Below are 7,462 nucleotides of genomic sequence, written 5' to 3' on the forward strand. Positions count from 1 at the left end.
ACTTCATCCATCACAAGTCTGTCAAAGCAACCTGCTGGTCCTCACAGGGAACAAAACCCTGACGTGCCTTTAAATATTTGGCCAAATGCTTTAGAGGGTCAGGTCAGCCGAAGCAGCATCTTGGGTATTTTCCTCTGGTTATTTATTTTTATTTATTTTCTCCTGTGTATTCACTCCCATTTTAAAATACCCAGTATTTACCTGCATGACAGTCTAGACAGCTAATGAAACAGTAAGAACCCAGTGGACTTTTACAAGAATGTAAATAAAATGAACATCAGGAATAGGTGCATGCTTGAACAAGGGTTGGAAGGCTGCTGTCTGGATACTGTGTGCCGTAGGCAAGGGTTTCCCTTGATCATTAGGTGCATTACTGTCATTCCTAAAAACCCCCAAAGGAATCTCCCCCGTTGTTCCAAGGACTGCACATGAACAGCAGGTCAAATGTATAAAATGTGCTTAAAGATGCAGATAAGATCCCAAAGGGATTTTTTCCAGACAAGTTCATAAAACCAGATTGTGAGTCACCACTGGAAGCTAATGGGAGTAAGGCCTGGAACTTATCTAGGTGCTTTTAATAAACCCTACTCTTTCCATGTCGACGTGGTTAAATGCATAATATGCTGCTTTAAAATCTGACCCAGTGTTTATACAGTGCCAAGAGCAGCAATCTAAGCACTAAAATGCTCCATACTTCTGGAGAATACCCACCTACACTGGAGAATCTAACAGACTAATGAGCAAGGTAATGTGTAGTCAGACTGAAATGGAGAAGTGAAGCTTCTTACATGGTGTCTCACAGCAGCTTTTAGTCTTTTATGTCGATGCTTATGTTGAGACTCTAAACCTCAGAAGTTGCCTCTGAACTGCCAAGGCTAGATTTGCATTCCTTATGCTTGCTGAAGGTAATTTGTTGTCCAGTGGCCTGACAAAAATGACAAGCATTGCTATATATATTTCACCCTTGCTACATAAGGTGTGGGAAAGTGCTTGAACTGTTCCTCCATTCCATCTTCTCACAGAGGAGAGTGATACAGAGAATTCATTTCCCCACTCCCATGACCTGTTTCTGTGCTTGCTCATTGCTGACACTCATCAGTCACCTTGTTACCCATCACTTTTTCCAGACCCACGCAGGGTGTTGTCGTGTGGTTCTTGCTCCTGTGTTACTGCTCCGTGTTGTTTCTGGAGAGCACAGTACTACTGCTTGGCGTGGCTTCTGGCGAGTGACTTGGAGGCACTGGCAGGCAAAAGTGAACCGTGCCCAGCACTTTCCCATGAAGGCCTGGCTTCTGCACAGGGGAAAATGGGCTGAGCCTAGTGAAGCATCTCTTCCAGTCTATGGGGAAGAAAATAAAAAGTGATTCAGCTTATTTTTATTTCATCCAGCCGTCTCACAACTAACATCTCCACTGAAGAGCAGCTGTTGTGTTTGAGAGATGCTCTTCACTTACAGCAGTGATTTTCTTTAAATGCTAACTATTTGGAATTCCCTGCTATGTATATAGATACATTAAAAAAACCTTTCTTTTTTAATCATCCTGGGATGGTATCGAAGCTTTGTTTTTCATCTCTTGGCTGGGACCCAGTGTATTGATTCTATAGTGTGTTTCTGGAGGATGGCTGAGAATCAGGAAGGAAGAATGTACCTCATGAAAACAGCTGCATGATAGAATGCCCCAGATCAGGTCTTTCACAGAATCACAGAATGCATCAGGTTGAAAGGGACCCTCAAAGGTCATCTTGTGCAACTCCCTGTGGTGAGCAGGGACATCTCCAACTAGATCAGGTTGCTCAGGGCCCCATCAAGTTTGGCCTTGAATGTCTCTAGGGATGGGACCTCAACCACATCTCTGGGAAACCACTCTGATTCTAAAGAACTTCTTCCTTATGTTCTACCTGAGCTGACCATTATCCACTATATGATGGAAGTTGTTGCATCAAATTAAATTGAGACTCAGTTGATAATGCCATAAGTGGCTAGAAGAAGAAATCCCAGTGTAGCTGACTCACTGTTGATGTGCAGACATTAGCTTTAGCTGATACACATTTCTCCTTGCATCTCTTTTCTCTATCTGAGCAGAATTATACCATGTCCCAGAGTAAGCTGGCTTGGCTACATTCAACTGTAGCCTTTGGTTATTTGACTGGCTTCTGTTTTCAATACTTTTATCTAGTCATTGTTTCTTGTAGATAATAAAAATACAATTTCACCCACGAATCTGCTTCCTGTGATGCTGTATTAAATTTGGCACTACTGAAAAACTTAGATTTAATGATGGCAAAAAAGCACAATGCTGAAGATTTACTTTGCTGTGCTAAAAACCAGTGAAGTATCCTAGAGGCTGGTAGTAGCTGCTTCCCAGGATCTACTTGCACCTTTAGCCTCCATGTTCTCACTGGCTTCTTTTATCAGTAGGGCTCCTTGGAGCAGAAAACATCAGTGGACACTGGAGTTAAACCTTTAATTTGGACAAATGGTCACATCCTCTGTCAAAACACTTTTCAAGGTTGCTGCTACGAACTAGGTTGTTGTTTCTGTTCAAAATGAATGACAAGTGATGAGCACAGAGCACATTAATTAACAGATGTCCAGTATCTCGCTTCTACTTGGATTCCTGATGATTCAAACCAGGTGGTCAACACCTGCCACAGAGGAACTCAGGACTGCAGTGTCTTAATCTAGAACCCCAGGTTTCATTGAGTGATATCTAACTAAGCATTATGGGGAGAAAGCAGTACTGGAGTTTGTGAGCCATGGCTATTAAGCATGGTTGGTGCATTTGGGCTTCCTGAAAACAGGCTGCAATTGAAATCAGTCCCTTTTTAATTCTGTTTGAGTATCTTTTTTCAGGCCGTGGGTGTTAAAGTGCTGATGTAAGATGATAAAGGAAACCATCTCCCCAGGACTTAGCAGCCACTGGGACACCATTCCTCTGGCATCCCACATGCCACTGTTGGAGCTGCATGATTGTGCAGTTCCAGACAGAAAAGCAAAATTAACTTTTCCAATTGAAACTCCAAGCAGTATTTTAGGGAGGCTGAGTATAAATAGCCAAGACTGGATTTGGACAGCATACCAGGGCTAACACCCATACTCTTGCAAAATGTGCCCTGGGATCTTGAGTGACCACAAGTGGTCAGAAGCTTGGTTTTGGCATCCTATATTGACATATTTTCTTCATGACGTCAACAGTCATCTCCCCTGTGGTCCTCTCTTCCGCTCTCGGTGGCAGGAGCAGCCCTGCAGACTTGGGGAGGCCTTAAATAGACAACATTTTTTTCACTTCTTCTCTAATTCTTTTACAAAATGTATAAAACAGACTGCCCACCAGATAAGGAACAATTGCTCCAGGCCAGTATGGAAAGGAACTGGGAAAGGTTCCATGAGCAGAAGTAACTGAGAAGTGCTGAATTTCCAGGGCATCATCTGGGACCTCTGTCTTGTTTTGCTACTTTGCTTAACATTGTCAAGTTTGGGGTTGTTTCATTTTGGGCCCTTTTATCATCTTAATTTTTGACTTCTAGGCTACTGCAGCCTTCATATTTACCAAGTCCCTTTGCACTTATCTTATCTGGGTTTCCTAATTTCCACTATTAGGTGATGTCTGACACTTTTTTTAACTCAAACCTGGCAGTCTGGACACACAGTGAGTCACTTACTCTACCCCCACATTTTCCTACCTCCCCTCCTGTCCACAGTGAGGGGTTGACTGCAGTGTGAGATGTGCAAAAAGCAATGAAAGGAATTGCAGGAGATAGGTGATGTTGTTTGATTTTTTCACTGTGAATACTGCAGGCAGCAAAGCCCTCTGAGTTCAGGCATATAAAATATCCCTAGATTTTGAACAGAATTCTAAAGTTGAGTTCATAAGGTCTTGGAGCCATAATGATATACATGAGGACAGCCTTCACTTGTAGCTAACATCTGTAATATTCAACCCAACCAACAGTGAAAAGTAAAATGATAATGCATGTATGATTTCTTTTTGCCCCAGAAGCTTTACTGATGTCTCTGTCCCATCCCAGCAATTAGAGTCTGGCTTAAGATGAACTAAAATAATGCCAGGGAATTCATAAGGCTTCAAAACTTCCATCAGATTGTATCAGCCCATTGAAATGAGTGAGTCTGTGTTGGAAGGGTGGGTTCGTAGCAAAGGATGTGCTCTAGAATGCATGGCAGTGTCTCCAGAATGAGAGGATATCTCCAAGTAATCAACAGGCCAAAAACTTCGACAAGAGGGAGGACCAAAACTCTGGAAATTTATCTCCTCAAATATGATTGCTGCTGTTTGTTTTCTCAGCCCTGAGGCCCTGGCCACAGTGCCACACTTAACTTCCTCTTCACTTTCTGGTCTCCATCACAAAGAAGCCAGATGAGCTGGACTGAGCAACTGCTTGGTCTGAGGTGCCAGAGTAATGCCTTGTATTGCTTAACAGTAGCTTTGATATACCATGAGCTGATCCCATCCACAGCCTTGGTTTTGTAATTGCATTCCAATGGGTCTCTCTAATTCCCCTTGGGTAGAGAGAATAATCCACTGAAGTCAACTGCTGCTTCCTTTGCATTGTAGCTGCTGGCTAATGACCAGTGTTTACTAACTTCCAGTGAGTCATTTGCAAGTGTGATGTTTGGCTAAAAAAAATTGTTTCCAGGAACCCTATCATCATTAATCATTAATTCATGCATTGGTATTCTGCTGCTAGATATGATTACCCACGGCTTGAATTGAAATGGTAATAAAGCATGTACCTCAGACTGGACTAGAATAGCATGTGGTAGATAGAAGATCTAGGTTGCCCCATTCACATCCCTGCCAAGTGATCCAAGTCATTCAACAACGGCAGGATTTGGCATGCCTCCCTGCCCCAAGGAGTTTGCAATTTGAAGAAGTGCTGCTTTATTCATACTGCTTTAATAGCTGTTCCCATGTCAGTCAGTGGGATGAATTCCCATCTTGCTTCTATTGAAATGTAAATGAGGTTTGTTAGGACTTCACCTAACCTGCATGAGCAAAGCTTCATTTAACACAACGTGCCAGGTCACTGAGATGTGTTCAAGGCTCTGTTCTTCCATCTTTCACCCTAGGAGAGTGATGAAATCAGTGTTTGGGGGTTTGAATGGGGAGGAAAAGAGGAGTATGAGTGTGTCTGACAAATGCCAACACTAAGATCATAAGGCATAATGCCAGACTAGGGACCACTGCTGGACCACTGGATAGAAGAAGCCAGTTTGAAGGGTTAGCTGTGGCTGACAGGCAGTGTTGATAGCATGTGTGGTAGAATTAAAATTGTACCTGCACATAGGGCTGAGAAAAAGCATTCCTCACACACCAGATCCTCTGAGTACTTGCTGGTGGATTTATGTTGAATTTGAAGAAGCACTTAGTGTGTGAATAACAACTGCCAGGTTCCTCAATGAAACTTGCAAAGTGTACAGTTGAATTATGATCAGTTTATTGTAGAGAGAGACAATTAGTGGGAATGAATTGATGGAAGGCTTGCTGCTTCATTTGAGAGCCCCAGAGGCTGTGTTTTGAAGTCCCTTTTAAGTCTTTCCACTTAGCTGTTAGACCAGATGTAAAAATTGTTGATTCATTAAAATGCACTTGGCCTCAGTGTGTTTTCCCACACAATTTCCATTTTATTTATTAAGCAAAAATAGTAATGCTATCAATATTCAGAATTTCAGCCTGTTAAAACCGTTTTACTCCAATATCAAGGGTGATAAAAACCATCTTCCAGAGCAAGAGAAAGAACAAGAGAGTGTTGGAAGACTTCAGTTCCCATAAATTTAATTCCTATAAAGTCTGGACACCCTGGGCGGATGCCCTGGCTCAAAAATGACCTCCTGGCTCCTCCTTTTCTTCTTGTTTTTTAATTGGAGCCAGGAGAAGGAGCCTGGCATTTGCCAGGTGAATGCAGGCTGTACCCTGGCAGGATGCCTGCAGACCTATTACTGTTTTGTAGATTAAAATAAGGACAGCAAAAGGGATAGAGGGGAACTAGGGGGAGGGAAAGCACAACACTTTGTTCTGATTCAGGTGCAGAAGTTAATCTCTCTGTCTATACAGAGAGTCTGCCACGTACAGGGTGGAGAAGGGAACAAGTTCTTGTTACATATGTGTTATATTCCCTAATTATCCCTCTGTGCCAGCCTCTAGGAACAATTGAAAACTACTGCCAGAGTCTTTGCCTGCTCAGACATCATTCTCCTGAGGAAACTCTGGGAACAGCTTGGCTGCCACAAGATCAGCCAACCCCCTTCCAGCTCCAGCTCATCAGAGCAGCTGTTCATACCCACAGAGTGTGGCCCTGTGGTTAGAGGGGAGGGCGGAGGGCAGGGTGGCAGATTTGTGGGTTCTGTTTGTGACATTGTTACTGAACTACTGCAGCTTTGGCCCTGACACTTGATCTCTGGCTCAGTTACCTTGGCTTTAAAATGGGGAGGATGCTGATAAGGAGATTTCCTCAGTTATGAGGGATTTATGAATTGAGTGATTTTCAGACCCTGGGTTACAAAGCAGTAACAAACATTCTGTTATTTCATTGTTGAGTGATTTTCAGACCCTGGGTTGCAAAGCAGTACCAAACATGCTGTTACTCTATTTTTGACTGTGTGGTCCAGCCTAGTTTTGAATAAACCACTTTTGTGCAGCTTTAAATCCAGTGGACTTCACAATGAGAACCAAATTTCCTCTTGCATTAGGTAATGAATTTCTGTTCATAAGCCTCATGATTCTCAGGTTCACTTGAGGAAGACTGCTTATTCACCCTAATGGCAAAAGCAGTCTTGCAACAGGTCTACCTGAAAGACTGTAACTGCTTATTTAATGTCACCACATGCCCTCAATAAGTCTACTGGGCAATTTTCCATCAAAATAGTTTTCTGATAGAAATTGCAAAAAATTTTGTTAGTTCCTGGAGAAAACTTCAGTTTTACCCAAAAACTTGGATTCACCAGTGGAGAAATTAGGGTGACAACTTCCTGGCTGCCCAGCGTGAGCCTCACAGTATTCATTTCTTTTTTTGTTCTCTGTTGGAGACAAAACCTCAAATGAAAGAAATCTTTGCAATTGCTAACAAAACAATGCAAAATTATTAAGGCTTAGAAATACTTCCACAAAATTTAGTTTATATTAGGTTTGTTGTTAATATTTGCACTGAATCACCAAGGTTGGAAGAGACCTCTAAGATCATCGAGTCCAACCTGTCAGCACACACCTCATGACTAGACCATGGCACCAAGTGCCATGTTCAATCCCCTCTTGAACACCTCCAGGCATGGTGACTCCACCACTTCTCTGGGCAGCACATTCCAATGGCTAACAACACTCTCAATGAAGAACTTTCTCCTTGCATCAATCCTAAACTTCCCCTGGTGCAGCTTGAGACTGTGTCCTCTTGTTCTGGTGCTGGTTGCCTGGGAGAAGAGAGTAACCCCCTCCTGGCTACAACCACC

Source organism: Melanerpes formicivorus, unplaced genomic scaffold (assembly GCF_026170545.1).
Source record: "Melanerpes formicivorus ecotype bairdi unplaced genomic scaffold, bMelFor1.0.p_v2 SCAF_21, whole genome shotgun sequence".
NCBI lineage: Eukaryota > Metazoa > Chordata > Aves > Piciformes > Picidae > Melanerpes > Melanerpes formicivorus.